We start from the raw sequence: 19,258 nt of genomic DNA on the forward strand, positions 1-19,258 counted from the left end.
ACCCTCAGAAAAGCGATCATGAACTTTGCCCAAAAGGAAGATGAAACATTCTTCCAATGTTGGGAAAGGTTCAAAGATTTGATCAGTTCATGCCCACAACACGGATTTGAAACGTGGCGCATTACAAATTTTTTCTATGATGGATTGACATCTTCCATGCGCCAAATGGTCGAGACAATGTGTAATGGAGAATTCATCAACAAAGATGTTGACGAGGTATGGGATTACCTCGATAGTCTCGCTGAAAAAACACAATCATGGGACTATTACCCAATGGCGAACACCACGTCTAGGCCGACTCAATTAAAGGAGAAAGGTGGATTATATCTCTTGAAAGAAGAGGATGATCTCAAGTGTAAAGTGACTACGCTCATAAGGAAAGTTGAGGCCATGGAAGGAAAGAAGGATAAGGTCAATGAAATTGTTTACGGCATCTGTGATTGCAACATTCACACAACTGAAAACTGTCCTACAATACCCGCCTTTCGAGGAGTGTTGAATGAACAAGCCAATGCCGTAAACAACTATCAAAGACCTTTTACTGGACCTAACTCCAACACATACAATCCTGGTTGGAAAAATCATCCAAACTTTAGTTGGAGGAATGGACAAAAGGCGACTCCTCCAGGTTTCTTCAATTAAAATCCAAATCAAGTGAAACCTCAAGAGGAACCAGTTCAAAATCCCATACAAGAGCTGGCTCAGGCAATGCGGGGGATCACAGATTTTATGCAAAAGATAGATTCTCGTATGACGGTTATAGAAAAGGGGATGCTTCCTGCACAACCTCTCCCCAATCCTAAACTGCAGTACGTGAATAATGATCCCAGCTCTTCAAATCAGATGGGGCATGCTAAATCCATCACCACTCTTAGGAGTGGGAAGATCATTGATAAAACTCTTTCGGTTAGGCCCGAAAAGCCTCAAGAACCAAAAGAGGACAACAATGATGGATCCAGTGATGCCCCACAAAAAGTAGAACCGGAACTTCTAGAGAAGCCAGTTGCTCCATTCCCCCAACGGTTGGTTTCACCAAAACCTCTCTCTAACTCTCAGGATATACTAGAGGTGTTGAAACAAGTGAAAGTCAACATTCCCTTACTTGATGTCATTAAACAGATACCTTCATATGCCAAATTCCTGAAAGACTTATGCACGACCAAAAGACGGAAAATTATTCAAAAGAAAATCTTCTTGACTGAGAAAGTGAGTGCCATCCTGAAGCAAGACGTGCCACAGAAATTCAAGGATCCCGGTAGCCCAACCATATCATGTGTAATCGGGAACCATCGAATTGATCACGCACTTCTTGACTTAGGAGCGAGCGTCAATCTGATTCCCTACTCGGTATACAAACAGTTAGGTTTGGGTGAATTAAAATCCACCCTAACCACACTACAACTTGCTGATCGCTCTGTTCATATACCAAGAGGGATAATTGAGGATGTGTTAGTCAAGGTCGATAGATTTTACTACCCTGTAGATTTTATCATCCTGGACACCGAACCCATCAATAACATGAGCACTCAGATTCCCGTCATTCTTGGTCGCCCATTCCTTGCCACGTCAAATGCAATTATCAATTGCAGGAATGGTATCATGACTATGTCTTTTGAAAATTTGACATTGGAGTCAAACATTTTTTTCAATAACGGCACCAACTCAGAGGATGATGACGATTTCCACGACATTAACATGATTGACTCTTTCGTGGAAGATACGACACCTCTGACCTTATCCTCCGACCATCTAGAGACGTGCCTGGCCCACTCCCATGATTTTGATGATGACATGATTAGGGAGACGTGCGCCTTGCTTGATACTGCACCGGTACTTGAAGTTAACCGGTGGAGGCCACAATTTGAAGAATTACCACAAACTGGTGTAGTGTCTCTACCGTCTAACCTCAAGCCGCCGAAGCTTGACCTAAAACCTTTGCCCTCTGATTTGAAATATGCCTATTTAGGTCAAGACGAGACATACCCGGTGGTGATCTCTGCCCACCTGGAGAAAGAACAGGAGAGTATGCTCATATCTACTCTCATTGAGCATAAAGGAGCCCTGAGATGGACGATAGCGGACCTCAAAGGAATCGATCCCTCAATTTGTACTCACCGCATATATCTTGAGGATAATGCAAAAACCGCTCGGCAACCACAACGTATACTAAATCCAAACATGAAGGAAGTGGTTAAGGCCGAGGTTCTTAAACTATTGGATGTGGGTATTATATACCCTATATCTGATAGTCAATGGGTGAGTCCAACTCAAGTGGTCCCTAAGAAGTCCGGAATCACCATTGTAGCCAATGCTAATAATGAACTCGTGCCAACTAGAGTCACTACTGGTTGGAGAATGTGCATTGACTACAGGAAATTGAATACCGTCACGAGGAAAGACCACTTTCCTTTACCATTCATTGATCAGATCCTGGAAAGGTTAGCTGGTCATTCCTATTACAGTTTTCTTGACGGGTATTCGGGCTACAACCAGATAGAGATAGCCCCTGAAGACCAGGAAAAGACTACATTTACATGTCCTTATGGCACCTTTGCCTATCGAAGGATGCCATTCGGACTATGTAATGCCCCTGCCACCTTTCAGCGATGTATGCTTAGTATCTTTTCTGATATGGTAGGACAATATCTAGAGGTCTTCATGGACGACTTCTCTGTTTATGGTCCATCTTTCAGCAAGTGCTTGGAAAGTCTTAAATGTGTGCTGAAAAGATGTGAAGAAAAGAACTTGGTACTTAATTGGGAGAAGTGCCATTTCATGGTTCAGAAGGAAATTGTCCTTGGGCATATCATCTCGTCCAAAGGAATTGAGGTAGATAAGGCAAAAATCGATCTTATCTCTAACCTACCTCCACCCAAGAACATCAGAGACTTGCGATCCTTCTTAGGACACGCAGGATTTTACAGGCGATTCATAAAGGACTTTAGTTTTCTCTCTCGTCCTTTATGTAATCTTCTTCAAAAGGATGCTCCGTACGAGTGGACTGAGCAGTGTCAGGAAGCTTTCACCAAGCTTAAGGGCACGTTAACCACTACACCTATCATGCAGCCACCCGACTGGAGCCTTCCTTTTGAGCTTATGTGCGACGCTTCTGATTATGCTCTTGGAGCGGTCCTAGGCCAGAGAAAAGATAGGCGGCCCCACGTCATTCATTACGCAAGTAGAACTTTAAATTCTGCCCAGGTAAACTACTCGACTACAGAAAAGGAACTCTTAGCTGTAGTGTTCGCCTTGGACAAATTTAGGTCCTACTTGATCGGATCCAAAATCATTATCTACACAGATCATGCGGCACTTAAGTATCTTCTTTCTAAGAATGATTCTAAGCCCCATTTGATACGATGGATCCTTCTACTCCAAGAATTTGATTTGGAAATTAAAGATAAAAAGGGAGTAGAGAACGTAGTAGCCGATCACCTTTCTCGCCTTAATACCTCGATTCCTTGAGGCGACTCATATCAACGACATGTTCCCCGATGAACAACTGTTCCGAGTTTCCCATTCACCTTGGTTCGGATATTGCTAATTATCTTGCTACAGGTGCCATACCGACACAATGGACTCGCAAGATAAGAAGAAATTTTTCACCGAGGTACGCAACTTTTTCCTGGATGATCCTTATTTATTTAAATATTGCCGACCAAATTCTAAGGAGATGTGTACTAGACGATGAGCATCGAGCGTCATCTCCTTCGTCACTCGAGAGGCCCTGTGGTGGTCACTTTTCTGCTAAAAAGACCACGGCTAAGATTCTGCAGTGTGGCTTTTACTGGCCCACTATGTTTAGGGACACTCATGAGTTTTGCAAAGCTTGTGAGCGTTGTCAGAAATTGGGAGCATTGTCCCGTCGAAATATGATGTCTTTGAATCCCATTCTTATCATTGAAGCATTTGATTGCTGGGGCATCGATTTCATGGGACCATTCCCCCAATCGTTTGGGAATCTGTATATTTTGCTCGCCGTAGATTATGTCACTAAATGGGTCGAAGCAATTCCGTGTCGAAAGAATGACCATCGCACGGTCATTAAATTCCTAAAAGAAAACATCCTTTCTCGATTCGGAATGCCTCGAGCCATCATTAGTGATGGGGGCTCGCACTTTTGTAATAGACCATTCGAGAGCTTAATGAAGAAATACGGTATCTCTCATAAGGTGAGCACCCCGTACCATCTACAAACAAGTGGGCAAGCCGAGATTTCTAATAGGAAAATTAAACACATTTTGGAGAAAACGGTTAACCCAGATCGTAAGGATTGGTCAATCCGATTGACCGATGCCTTATGGGCATACCGTACTGCATTTAAAACTCCTATTGGAATGTCTCCCTTTAGACTTGTCTATGGGAAGGCTTGTCACTTGCCTGTGGAGCTGGAACATAAAGCGTACTGGGCGATCAAAAATCTTAATTTCAATCTGGACAACGCTGGCTCGCTACGCAAACTTCAATTGAATGAACTTGAAGAAATCCGGAATGATGCGTACGATAATTCGAGAATTTACAAGGACAAGATGAAAGCATTTCATGACCAACACATTTTGCGAAAATCATTCACGCCTGATCAGAAGGTCCTTTTGTACAATTCTCGATTACATCTCTTCCCGAGTAAGCTTCGATCTCGTTGGACCAACCCTTACATTGTTGTTACTGTTTTTTCTCATGGGGCCGTTGAGATAAGAGATCCCGACAATGGCAAGGAGTTTAAAGTCAATGGACATCGATTGAAACCATTTGTCGAGAAATTTGATTCAGAGGACATGTCCATGCCTCTGACTGATCCTGTTTACCAGGATTAATCTCCTAGTCTGATGGAAGTATAGGTAAGTTTCCTGTTTTCTTAGGACTAGGGTAGTTGCTTTATTTGTCTGGCTGAAGACGGTAAACTTAGCGCTCCTGGGAGGCAACCCAGTTCTTCATTTTATGTCATTTTTTTCATTAGTCAGTTCAATGTTTGTGGGTAACATTACTGCAAACCCTCACGAGACTACAACTCGTCCACTAGGGGAAACCTAGGGGTTTAAGGGCTTGTTGCATACGCTAAATGCAATCGAGAGCACCTACGAAAGTGGTATAGGTAGGATTGTATTTTTGTTATTTTATTTTACTTCTGTTGGTTTCTCTCTTGTGCTGACCGCTCTTACGTAGAAATCTTTGAAAAGCCTCTTGATTCTTTCATCTAGGTATTATCTTTCCATCACTTCTCAATTACTTTTTGTCCCATGTGCATCGCATGCTTATTTCTTTTACATTGAGGACAATGTAGATTTTAGGTTGGGGGTGGGAGATTAGGTCACCTAATCAGCATTTTCTTGGTCTTGTACAAAAGTTGTGAAAATTTTAAAAAAAATTTCTGACATTTTGTTGAATTTGAAGTGATTTTGATAACCATCTTGGATTTAAAATTACAAGATAAGTGAAGTTGGTAATTTATGACTCTTAGATTCAGTTATCTATTATATTAGATTTCACAGTTAAGTTTGAAGTATTAATCTATAATTGGAAGTTTTAAACATTGATTGAGTTATGAGTTCACATGTCACATCTCGCTTTCATATTAAGATTTCAGTTTGATATTAAAGGGTTAACTTGGTAATCACTAAGCATGTAAGGAACCAGCTTGGAAAATTTGCCTGTGATGAAAAAAAAAAAAAAAAAAAGGAGAGAGAGATACCTTTGGAAAAGGTTAGGCGAATAATTTTCACCATAGGTTTGCTCCCTATAGGTGTGGATTCAATTCTCCTCCCCCTCGATAAAAGAAAAAAAAAAAAAGAACTAAAAGGCAAATTCTGGTTTAAGTTTTGAGTATCCTAAATACTGTTTTGATTATCAATGTTATCATAAAAATTATCCATTGGATTTCTTAATGATGATAAGCCGAGATTTTATTATACACTCATGATACTCATTGTTTAGAATTGTTCTAATTAATGCATAAATACTTTAAAGTTGATTATGAAATTTATTGTGCACTTGATTCCAAGAGGAAGTAATATCCAACATTCATGCATCTTAGAATTTTCGAATCTAGACTATTTTTTTTTAAAAAATAAAAAAATCGCTTGAGTTCATAAAAATTGTCCTGTATTTCTCAACTTATTTTTCGCATACTTTGCTCGGGATTAGCAAAATGCTGGTTGGGGGTTGTGTTGAGGGTCAAATATTGCATATCAGACCCAGTTGCTGCATAGTTTTACAAGCATGATACCGTTTAATGGCCTGATTTAATTGTGTTTGTGATGCAGAGTGTATTTACGAGCATGGACTGAAAAAGGGTGGTAAATGCATGGATTTGACGCTCCAGGAGCACCAAGGCAAGGAACGGACTCTAGAAGACCAAGAGCGACGGAATTATACACCAGGGGTCCGCGGAAATCGAGGAATTGAAGCTCAAGTGGCCTGAAAAGTGTCCAGAATGCAAGATCATAGGGTTCCCACCATCTGATCAGTTCGAAACTTCGTACGTGGCTTGAGGATCATAAATAAACCATACACGTAAAATTTCAGCCCCTGGATCACTGTGGAAGTGGCCCAACGGACAGATCAGCCCCTTTAATCATTATGTGGGGCCCGCCTGATATCCGGATATGCTTCAAAATTGTTCAAGACTGTTTAAACCACGTGTCAAAGCGGATGGACGGAGCGGATTTCTCACGATCATCACAGTGGACTCCGTATGCACAGCGCGTGTACATAGTGCACCGCTGCCCGCGCCGCACCGGACGATCAGCCCGGTCAAAGACGGGCTGACCCGTCTTCTTCTTCCGCATCAACAGTGGACGGACGCTGTCCGTCCGTTTTTCATTAGTGGGCCCCATCCATCACAGGTATCGGAAATCAGAACCGTCCATACGCTCTGCAAGGTGACTAACACCGTCGCCTAGCTTTCCTTTTTGGCCCATGCACACACACAAAGGCAGATTACCTGATAAACGTCAGATGGACGGCGGAGTAAGCTAGCTTATGGACCACACCGATTTTCTCCAAAAAATACTCATTTTCGAAGGGTTTTTCGTCCTGAACCTAGTGGACGGAATGGATTTCTCAAAATACATCACTGTGGGGTCCACCGACCATCACAGCGCTCAAACGCGCAGGCTCTGTTTCGCAACAGAGCCTGCGGCGGATCGTTGTGGGCCACTCTCTGAGGCGATCGGTTCAATCTGGACCATCTAGTGGATTCCAAAGAGGCCTGGAACCATCACCTAGGTGGAAGTTTTCTAGGAATCAACGTGTAGCGGATTTCGACCGCCGAAACTCATGATGGACGGCGGAATACAATATCCAGTGGGCCATACAAGAACCTGCAAAAATCACTCTTTCCTGACTGGATTTCCACGAGGATTCCAATGGACGGCGTGGATTTCGTTGACAAAACCGATTATGGGCCCCATCAGCAGCTCAGCGCAAGTTTTGCGCAGATAAAGTCTCCAAGGAGAACACGGACGCTGCCGTGCGTAAATGGGTCTTTGGCACTCTCTGTCTGGAGGAAGGATAAAAGGAGAGAGGAAGTTTGGAGGGCTGGCATCGAGAGAGAGCAAGGTGTGCTCGGTCTTGGGTTTGGGCAGCGTGAGGAGGAAAGGAAGAAAAAAATAAAAGAAGAAAAGAAGGAGGAGTGCTCGGTTGGAGGATTGGCTGCTGGGAATTTTTGGAAGGCTGGACGTGAGCAACAGGAGCTTGGACGAGGAGTGGAGTTTGGCATTCTTTTTCTGTTTATTTCTTTTTCTTTTTGTTTTATTTTACTTTGTTTTCTAGCCGCATCATGCCTGTGTGTGGCTAGTCCTCTTAGCTAGGGCTAAGAGGCGAAGCTTGTGGCGAGATGGGAGATACTATATTTCTGCTTTTCATTTAAATTCATGAACTGAAGTTGATTTGTATTAATGGAATTTTTTTAGTCTTTAATGGTCTGTTGTGACTGAAATTACAATGGGTCTGCAACGGCTTTGAATATCCCTTTTTCTTCCCCTTTTTATGTTTATGAAGCCAGGAAGCCCTGTTGTTCATCATTGTTCCATGGGTATGGTAGGATGACGGTACCCTTCCTAATCTTCATACATTGTTGATTAGTTGGTAATTAGTTTAATCCTGTTGTTTGCTTTGTCTCCTGGGCATGGTTAGATGATAGAATCCATTCTAATTCATATACTTTTCATCTCTTAAAAATCAGATCAAGTAAGTTCAGTTTGAATTCCATAATCCTTGCCGCAGGCATAAGATCTCCCTGATCTCTACAAGTGGATCCTCTGAATTCCTTAAAGTTTTAGATAATTATTCCACAATTATTTCCTAAATTCTATTTGGTTTAGATCACATCTTAGTCTAGTTCTAGTTCTACTTGGTTTCAGATAACGTACAGGTATCAGTCCCTGTGGATTCGACCTCGGTCTTACCGAGTTTATTACTACATCACAACCCTATACTTGGGGAGTGAACAAAATCCCACTGTAAAACGATGCGCAAGTGAGGACAGACGTCATGGATGAAACACATACAGTATGGTGGGTCCCACAGAGCACCGACCAGCAGCCTGTGCCTCATGTCAGTGGGAGTAACAAGTCTCGTCGCTTACATTGAGATGCCCATAGCTTGTTCGGGTTATAAAATAGTGTGGGGCCCATTGATGTATGTCTCATCAACGCCGTTAATATCTAGTTTATTCAATCAATATCACTATCACCATAGGACATGTCCACGTATCTGCATGGACCACATCATGTGACAGTGGTGTGATACAGATAGATCCCAAAAAAAATATGGCAGTAAAAAAAAAAAAGATGTATGAAAACATAAGAAACAAAAGACAATGTCAAACATAAGTTGTGCGGGAAAAAGAAATGAAAAGAAACAAGTGACATATAAAGAGTTACAGTCATCCGTGTTGGGCTATAATTTAAAAATTACAAGGATGGCAAAAAAAAGGATAGCGACGCCAATTAGAAAAGCACAGAACAACTCTCTATCTGATCGGGCTGATGGGGGAAGATCATCAGTCGACACGGCCCTAGAAATCATGGCCTGCGTCGCTTGTGCCGTCTACATCGTCTGTCGGATGGACGAAGACGAAGAATGGCAGATGTCCAGCTCATTAGAAAATGCGGCAACTTGAACCGCATGAGAATCCGTGCAAGGTCTGGACAGTGCACATGCCTTACTGAAGTGACCATCCCAGCACACAACTACCTCTTTCCAGTTTTTGAATGCCCGGTGTCTCGCTCCACTAAAGCCCTCCACCTCAAACCGAGCATCGTCCCAACACATGTATATTTCAGGCCTACGTCCCACCAAGACGACACAATGCTTATCATTTTTTATCTGCAATGACATGGACGTAATTGGCACGAGATTCGTATGTTAGAATAGAGATTCGTAAACGAAGTTTACATGCAGTATTGTCCTATCGAGTAGCATCGTAAAGTACAAATAAACTTACTAGATGAAAGTAAAATCTAGTTGTTTTTACGTACCCTTCCAAGCAAGCGGATTGTATGGTCTTATCTGTCTTAAGAAAATAAACTTACCAATGCATGCATGTGAAACCATATAAAAGATGTTAATTACATAAAAGTTATCGCCATCGCATAAATCATATTAGTATATACTACGTATATACCACCATATTTGTTAGTCCAAAAAAATAAATCTAAAATTTTTTTTTAAAAAAAACCAAGAAAATCAAGTATATCAAAGTTATTATATACCAACAACTAACAACCAAGAAAACATAACCCAAGATATTAAATCCTCAGATGGATCCGACACCTCGATCACTAAAGTGGTCATGGAGAGTTTTCTTCAACCAGTCAATACGGCGCTCAGGTCGCAGACTCACAAAGAATGATGTCAGTCCCTTGTCCTTACTCAAGAGCTGACCAACCTCAAAAAACTCTATATTAGTCAAGCCTTGGACCTCTTCTAGTACATCAAGTACTTTGGAAGTGCGATTCAACGACTTGCCGAGGCCAAATTTCAGCATTGACTCGGTAACGGTCTGCAGAGAGGCCCCGAGTACTTCACAAGGACGGGGAGGGTGTGATCGTTTCCTTCCTGCGCTTCCACTTTGAGTAGTATTGGAATCAGCTGTGTGAGTGGAGTGCTACATGAGCCATGTTGTCCCATCGAAGGATTGTCTGGCGAAAATGTGATGGTCCCTGTGGAGTCTGTGACAAATTCATCTGACAGGTCAATTGTATCGTCCATATCATCATCCAGCTCTCTCCATGCATCATTGAGTTCTCATTAAAGATGAGATGATGATACTGATGCGGCTATACTCCTACTACCTTGAAAATAACTTCCCGATGCCTGGTCTGAACCGACGATAGCTGCAAGATCATCCATTCTCTCAATCCGTTTCATGCGAAGTCTTTCCGCACGTGGGTGCGACTGCAGCCGTACATTGAGCATTTGTAATATCAACAAGAAGTAAATACTGATGCGAATATCTCTACTTTATATTTCAAAAATCATACCTTAAGATATTCCTCCTAGACTTCATCAGGAGCTGTCACCACCATCCGCTCACTATCCCATCCAAACCCGCTAGCCGCCAGCATATCCTTTACTGCAGTGTATTCCCTCTTGTAATACCTTAGTCGGTTCGACAACACATTCTGCCACTTGAGGACTATATTGGTGTGCTTTGTCACGGCTTCGGCGGTAATTTTGTACGCCTCACGTTTGAAACCATTATCGCCCTTGCGTCTCAGTGCCACTTGTTCCAGAAATATATCGATCATAACCTGATCTATATCGGGAGTCCATTTTATTTTTGGGGCTCGAGACGAAGGCTCGATAAGGGTTTTCACCGTCTTCATGCGTGGGGAAGATCGTGTGGGGACCACTGGTATCTTAATCGGTGAATATGTTGGTTCGATGGATCATTAGACATCCTGTCTGCCACACCACCTGAATATCAAGTACTTATGATGATTTAGAAATGTTAACCATAATCATAAGAATGACAAGTATTTCAAAAGAACGATTAGAAAATCACCATCTGGTATCTCCATATGATGATTCTATCCAATTAAAAGTTGGAAGATTACAATTCCATTGTTCGGTACGTAACGTTTTGTGAAATTAAATAACAGCAAGTCATAGAATTTGTAACATATAACAATCAATAATTTACTGCTACTATTTTGTTGTGCATCCGCCCACAATCTGGTTGCAATATCATCACGCATGCGAATATAATCATCCTTTTCACGCTGATATGCCCGTAGCAACCATTGTCGCTCGTCATTCGTTGATACCTCGTGAGGCGTTAGGTTACTCTCCCCATCAGCAATAGATATTTCAGCATTTTCCAACTCTTTTTGAGATTCTGGTATAGTACGTATGAAATTGTGTAAGACACAGTAAACTATCACAATTTGGACCTATATGTGGAATTCATACTGCATGGCGGTCTTTAAGATGGAAAATTTGTCTTTCATAACACCAAAACAACCCTCAATTGCATTGCGCAACTGTACGTGCCGGTAATTAAATAGCTCTTTCATGTTGGCAGGTGCTCTCCTGGTTCGATACTCCTATAAGTGGTATCGAACGCCCTGGTATGGAGCCATAAAACCTAGTGAATGTGCATATCCGGCATCGACAACATAATATTTTCATACACATTTGAATCAAAGTCCCATTGAGTGAACAATCAAATAATTCAAGTACATGAAATAGATTGACAATCTCTTAAAAGATAACCAATACTGTGTAGGACAACCAAGGTATCATCTGATCGACTCAATGCGTTATGTAAGACCCTCGCATCTTAAGCAGAACCCTCCTAACTGGCCAATATGTATATGAAATTCATATCAAAACAACACACCGCCAATACGTTTTGGGAGAGGACCCCCTTCCGATTGAGGAAGCTCGCATGGTCACTGGCAGGCACATAAGCTAGAATGTGTATACCATCAATTGCTCTAATGCAATCCTAGATGCATTGGATAAAGGTATGAATGAAGGAAAGTAAAAAAACACGTATGTAGAAATCTGACCCACCATAATTAATACCTGAAAGTAAGTAGCCCAATTTGCGTTTGTCTGAATCTCAGTGGGAGTCGCTGGTTCAGCCTGTTTAACGAAAATGGGGTAAAGAGATACAATTGCATCTAGTACACGGCGAAAATGACGACTCACTGTTTCACCTAATTGAATGAATCTATGACCAATGACGCGATTCTAAACATTGTGCCCCAATGTGTGTAGGAAAATAACTAACTGTTCTTCAAGACTCACACGTCGAGTATCACCCAGCATTGTCTTCTCGCGTAGCTGGGTACATAGTTCGAAGAATGTCTCTCGATTCATCCTAAGTTGCGTGACACAATCCCGGTCACTGGCCCTAATGATAGAGTTGATGAACCTGGCTCGCTCATCATCTCCATGACGAGCCGGCTGTTTGAACATGTATTCACGACAATATTCCCTGACAGCCGCCACATAAGCCATCATTGCCCGAGCAACTATGAAACTATCTGTAAATCTTCACTCTCCATCACCAACTGATAACCAACACCATCAGGTTCGTATACTCACATTGATAATATTTATTAGTATTTCTCCTATGAAATGAGGAATAAACCAATTCTACAAGCTTAGAAAATTATCAAAAATTTTAAACACTCAATCGTTCCTTCAATTTGACTCTGTTTATAAGTCGAGTTTTCTTGTATGGAAAGGATTTTGGAACATCTGAAATCCTTTCATATCCTCTTCGACAAAAAACTAAATGTAATAGAATAACAAGGGTAGAAGATGTAAGGATTGTCCTTTCACTATTAGTGGCTCTACCAGTAGAACTTTGTAAAAGATAAAGAAATCCAATTAACTTCTATCTTTATTTTATTTTTTTTAAAGTCTTTTCTAAAATGGTGCTTTGTTGTGTTTAGTCGTCTTAGATTCTCTTTGTTCTCAACAAATCAAGCTACATTTTTTTTAATGGAATATATTTTAATAGATAAAAAAAAATATGACAAAAACTACTCACTTAATTATAATTAAGAAAATGGTACATAAGTAATCATGAAACTGCCATTGAATTTGCACAAAACCTTGACCATGACTTCATACAAAATATGAAGAATTGTCAACATAGTTAAAACATACACATATATTTTTCCTGATACATACCAGGAAACAAGCAATTCCATGTTACATGATAGAATGAGATCAACTAGTTGTCCTGATAACTGAAATCATATTTTTCCTGTAACTTATGAATTGAAAGCATGCACATGCTGACATGCATATTTTGGAATGATATCAATCAATTGTCCTGGCATAATTTCGTTAACATCATCTGATTAATTGGCAACAACACATCAGATGTGGAAATGGAAGTATTCATCGCTAATCCTAGCTATGGAATCAAGTACATTTTGCAGAGATCTTGTCGCCATCCAAACAATACAGCAAATTTCCGTTTTCCCATATAAACAGAAGACTAGAAACTTACCTCTTAAATGTCTTTATAATGAACAAGAACGATGTGCTCAACACTGTTTCCTGTAAAATGGAACAAAATGTAATAGAAATATTCGTTAAGATAAAGTAACAAATGACCATAATAAGCAAGTCCTTGCTACACCATTGAATGTAAATTAGACGTTTCCTTTTCTTATGAAATTTTGGCAATTCTATGCTTTGTTTGTACATATTAAAGCAATTGAAAGAAAACCCAATTGTTGAATTTTGGTAAGTAAATGGTTAGTTAGAGGATGAATTGGTTTTTATGGTTGATTTGAAGATGAAAATTATTTTTATGGAAGGACAAGTGGAGCTGCTTGAGGCTCCAATTAGTTAACATGTCATTCAAGCATTGGATCTAAATCAGCGTGAAATTTTTGAAGCCACCCCTAAGGCCCAAAATGCAAATACATGATCTCCTAAGGCAACCCACCCTCTATGCTTTCTCTCTTGTTAGCCTTAAAAATTGTCACTGATATAATCAACATCATTAATCACTCTCCCCTTGTGACTATAACTTTACATGCAATCATAGTTGTATTTGTCTCACCAATGGAACCTACATAAGAGAGTAAATCAACCCTTCTTCAATGAGTACAATAATAGAAATTGAATATCTAGCTAACTACTGCACGGATGTCAGAAATTGAGTATCCTTTTGAAACAACACTGAAGGAGGGTTGATTATTCAGCCTCACTTGTCCTTCCCTTGTAATAGAAATTGAATATCCAACAAACTGTTCGCATATAGGTCATTAGCTTGAAAATTGAATGGCGTATGCATTATTAACTACCAGATCATTGTGAAACCATATCAGATATGTATAATAAATAACAGTGAGATTACAGAAACTATACCAGATAAACTTCACGGAAAAGCTACGAAGCTGCGATTAACCAAATGAGAAATTCGTAACATATAGATTCTAAGAAACAACAAAAAGGGAAACAATTTCAATAAAGACAAAATACAAGGGAAGTATTTGTGAAAGATATCTATATTACAATCGAAGGCTGAGATTGAAAAGCCTAATATATAAGGTAAGTACACGAGAATGGAGAGAAAAAAATTCAAGTTCATCCATACAGCGACAAATGCCTAATCATAATAATTATGCTTCGCCTAAAACAAGAAAGAGAAAAAAATGGAAAGAAAGAAAGAAACCACATAAATGAGTATCTACCAGTTAGGACTTGATCAATTAGGACTTGATCAGAAAAGAAGAAGATATCATAGAATCAATTAAAACAGTAAAAGGAAAAGACTTACTGGAAAAAAATAGATGCTCCAAAGAAAATTGTAACAATAAAGAACATGTAAAACAATTTGCTTCTCAGCATAAAATTAGAAAAACAAGAAAAATGACTAAAGGAAGCAAATAAGCAAAAATGACTGAAACGAAAGTAAACATGGATCCTTTCAGCAAATGAAGACTGAAGTGATCAAACAATACTTATTATTGGTAGTGTATATCAAATCTCAGAACTGGATTCCAAGGTCAACTAACAACTGTAAATCCATCGAAAACAAACTAGTAACAAGGAAAACACACTGAAGTTGTAGTCCAACTTATTCCACATTGAGAAAACAATCAAAGTAACTACTCACTGTGAAGTAAACAACTATTCATGAAGAACAATCCACTTCAATTTTAGCGAAATTAGTAGAGTATAAGACAAATCTCAACTTCATGCATATTGAAGAAAACCCATATGACAAAATATACGAAGCCAATCAGATGAGTTGAAGTTGATATTGAATGAAATTCCACATAATATGAGAAACAAAATCCATATGCCCAAATAATACTTGAGAAATAGTAAAGCAAAATAGACCCATGTGAAACAACAAGATACTTAATAACAGATGAAAAAATATGCAATGTCCTTCAGAGAAATTCCACAGACTACAAGGAATGTGAAAAATAAGATACTTTATAATCTTTGCATAAACACACCGCTTGAGAGATGCAGCGAAAATGCATCTGCATGCAATTTGCCATGTCTTAAGTTTTCAAGGGTGGGAAAATGACCCTCGCATCCTTTTTTTTGGAGAATACATGTTACTGTTAACAAAGATTTCATCTCACTAAAAATGGACATAAAATACACAATTACTCCTTTCAGGAAATGAAAATGGAAGTGATTGCTACAATGATTAATATTGGTAGTGTAAATCAAATCTCAGAAATCAAGTTGTGGAAAATTCAACAACAGTCAGTCCATAATCTGATAAGTGGCAACAAGGAAAACAGACTGAACTTGACAGGCTAACGTATTCCACTTTGAGATCCAATCAAACTAATTGCCCACTATGAGTAAACAACAATTCATGAAGAACAAACAACATCAATTGGAACGAAATTAGTAGAGTGTAAGACAAATTTTAACTTTATGCATATTGAAGAAAACCCATATGACAATCTATGATAAAGATAGTGTAAGCCCCGTATCCTAGACCGTACCGTTCCATAGACTTCCACGGTCTTCCCGGTCGAATTTCGGCAACCTTCGATCCTTAACTGGTATTTGCGCGCGACCTTGATTCTCATGCCGTCAACCCGAGTCGACTCCACCCAAGACCTTTACTATAGCGACCGCGCCGTCGCCGCGGTTCCGATGCCGCGACTCACGCGCCGAAGCGATACCCTGGTCGGGAGATGTGGGCCAGCGTTCGGTGCGAGAAAAACACCGCGCGTTGCAAAACCCGAGAGAATCTCTACGACTTGTCTCATCAATCAATCTCATTAATCCCATCATGTCAAGTACACATCACCTTTCACCCTTTCCCAAGCAAGCCTCAAAAGTCAAAAAGATCTTACAAGCCCATACCTTTCTTACACCAAAAACTCCAAAAGTCAAAAAGTCCCTTACACACCCATCCCTCTTTCCCATCCATCACTCCATCACACATCACCCATCCCTCTTTACAACTCTCTCTCTCCTTCATTTTCAAATCCAATCCAAGCAACCCAAGAGCCTCACGTCCAAGCCCTCCTATGGTGAGAAAATGCATATGTGAGGCCCACCTTTCCTTCCCTAGATCTCCCATCCTAGCCATCCATTTCTCATCTTCCTCCATCAAAGAGAAGCACAAGGAGCTAAGGAAGCCAAGAGAGCAAGAAGATCAAGCGGTGGGTGCTTTGATAGGGTAGTTTTTAATGTTTTTAAGATGGGCCAAGTGAGGCCAACCGATCAATGGTTTGGATCTCACTTTGGACCCTAAGATGTGGCCGATGGCCCACTTGGATCATCATGATCATTCCATGATGGGGCCATTCTCCATGGACCCCATCATGATGTTTATTTTTCTTGCATACCTAGGGTCATCTAGACCGTCTATTTTAGTGGAGAATGGATCTCCACCGTTGGATTTCGATTTAATGGGCCCACATGTAATGACCCACTTGATTTATGTTGTAGATCATTGAAGGGAGGGCCCATAGTGTCGGGGTCCCTCCATCACGCGTGTCCCACTCTCTATCTCTCTCTCTCCCTCTCTTTTTCATTTCTTTTTTTAGATCATGATATGATTGAGTGGGTCCAATTTATAAGTGGGGCCCACCTTATATGTGTAGTACCCACATCATCCATCATGTGGTGGCCCACCTAAGCAGGGCCCACCCCAATGCATGTGGACTGCCAAACCGTCCAGCGTCCCTGGACGCTGGACAAAAAGGGAAAATACAAATTTTAGCTTGTTAACAAGCATTTGGGGTGGCCCACTCTTATAGGCCCCACCTTGATGTATGTAATCAATTCACGCCGTCCATTCCTTTTCCAAGCTCGTTTTAGGCGTTGAACCGAAAAATGGTGTCAACCCGAGGTCCTGACGGGCCATACCATATCAAATGGTGATTTTCACCATTGAAACCTTCCCTGATTGTTTATACGCTGAAATATGCCCAATATTAGGCTTGTTTTGCTTGTCTTGAGCCATGGAGGGCCATTAGACGGAGTGGATTCTCAAAATGTGGACCCCACCTGTGACAAACTGCAGGAACCAGAAAAATAAAAAATATATATAAAATATCAGCAGCAGCGCTGCTGCTGCTGTGTCAGAAAGGCAGCAGGTGCTGCTTGCACACCAGAAGCACGGCTGTAGTCGTGGGCCCCACCTTGATGTTTAATTATCATCCAACCCGTTCATGAGGTGGGCCACTCTCAGTAGTAGGCCCCCTCCAAATTTCGGGTCCATCTAAGGCTCGGGTGGCCCACACCGTAGGAAACAGTGGGATTGAACCTCTACCTTTGAAACCCTTTTTGGGTCCACAGAAGTTTTGGATCAAGGTGAAATTTGTTTTCACCCTTCATCTAGGTCTACTTGACCTTATCAACGGGTTGGATGGAGTATAAACATTATGGTGGGCCCCACAAGGAGCCCACAGTGATATAAGTGTTTTGCCTCCACCGTCCAGGTGGACGGTGGAGCCCACTGTGATATTTGTATGGTGGAGCCCACTGTGATTTTTGTGTGTTCGTGTGCGTGCGTGTGTGGGTGTGTACGTGTGTATATATATTTATATATACATATATATAATATTATATTATATATAATATTGTATGTACTATATATATAAATTATATATTATATTATATATAATATACTGGTGGTGGGAGGCCTATCTCAGTTTACTTGTGGCCCATGGGTCGAGGCCCATTTGATGTATTAGGGGCCCATGGGTTAAGGCCCATTAAGATGTATTGGGACCTATGGGTTGAGGCCCATTTGATGTACATATGGGGCCCAATTGGCGAGGCCCATTTGATACACATAAGGCCCATAAGATTAGGCCCATTTAATGCATTCTAAGGCCCACGGGTTATGGCCCATTGCAATGCACATAAGGCCCATTGGTGCGGCCCATTGATGTGGCTCACTTGATGAATATGAGGCCCATATGATACGGCCCATTTGATGTATTGAAGGCCCAATGGGATATACCTAAGGTCCATTGTAATGTGCAATCCCAACATGATTTATGTAGTGATGTTTACGACGGGCTATACCTTAGGAGCAATGGCGGTTTGACGTCCCCATTGCAAGTATAGTGTTGGTTAAATGTCCGCATTATGACTTCCCCTAGGGCCCATACATGTAATGTGTAGGCCGTCTAGGCCCATCTTCGTGATGAACATCATCCATCCCAAATAACATGTTCAGTTCCATGATTCATGATCATATGCATCATACGTATGCTTGATATGAGAAATGACTGATCATAGCATATGCCTTCGGACAGATTGTTTAGGGGCTCCCGTACAGGGGGTGTTGCCCTACATGAGCGCACGATACGCGCAGGATTGTTGTATGACTGGATAGTGTGATTCATGCATTCGCATTGTGTGATATGGTTACTGTACGCCCTAGCGACATTAGGGCCGTAGCCTCCACAGACGTATCGTGGTTGACAGGATTGGATATCGAAAATACTGTTTTACATGGGGTGCTATAGATATCCCTGGGTGAAAGTTCATAAACCCTTATGGTACCAAGAGGTTGCTCCAACGTCTAAACCGAGTGGGTGCATGAGCGCTGAGTGCCGATTACCAGACGATTGTGCTTTCCACTGTGTCGTGGTCGGTTGGAAGGGGGTGCGGCCTTACTTGCCAGAGAGTAGGGGGCAATGCTAGGCTGAGTCTGACCAGCTCGTGGAATGGGTCCGCTATTGACAAGCCGAGCCCGATATTGGCAGGCGGATAGTGAGGACTTTTCCACTCACCTTATTCCGCGCGATGGGGCGGCAATCTGGCTTGGAGTGTACTAGAC

At 41.1% G+C, this 19,258-nt stretch overlaps 1 non-coding gene across 1 annotated transcript; it reads right to left on the reverse strand.

Annotated features, from left to right (window-relative positions):
* On the reverse strand, positions 1-107 carry LOC131241924 (small nucleolar RNA R71). Its single transcript, XR_009169484.1, has one exon. It is a non-coding gene; the product is annotated as a small nucleolar RNA R71 (small nucleolar RNA).
* Positions 108-19,258: the final 19,151 nt, after the last annotated feature.

This window comes from Magnolia sinica, chromosome 3 (assembly GCF_029962835.1).
Source record: "Magnolia sinica isolate HGM2019 chromosome 3, MsV1, whole genome shotgun sequence".
Taxonomy (NCBI): domain Eukaryota; kingdom Viridiplantae; phylum Streptophyta; class Magnoliopsida; order Magnoliales; family Magnoliaceae; genus Magnolia; species Magnolia sinica.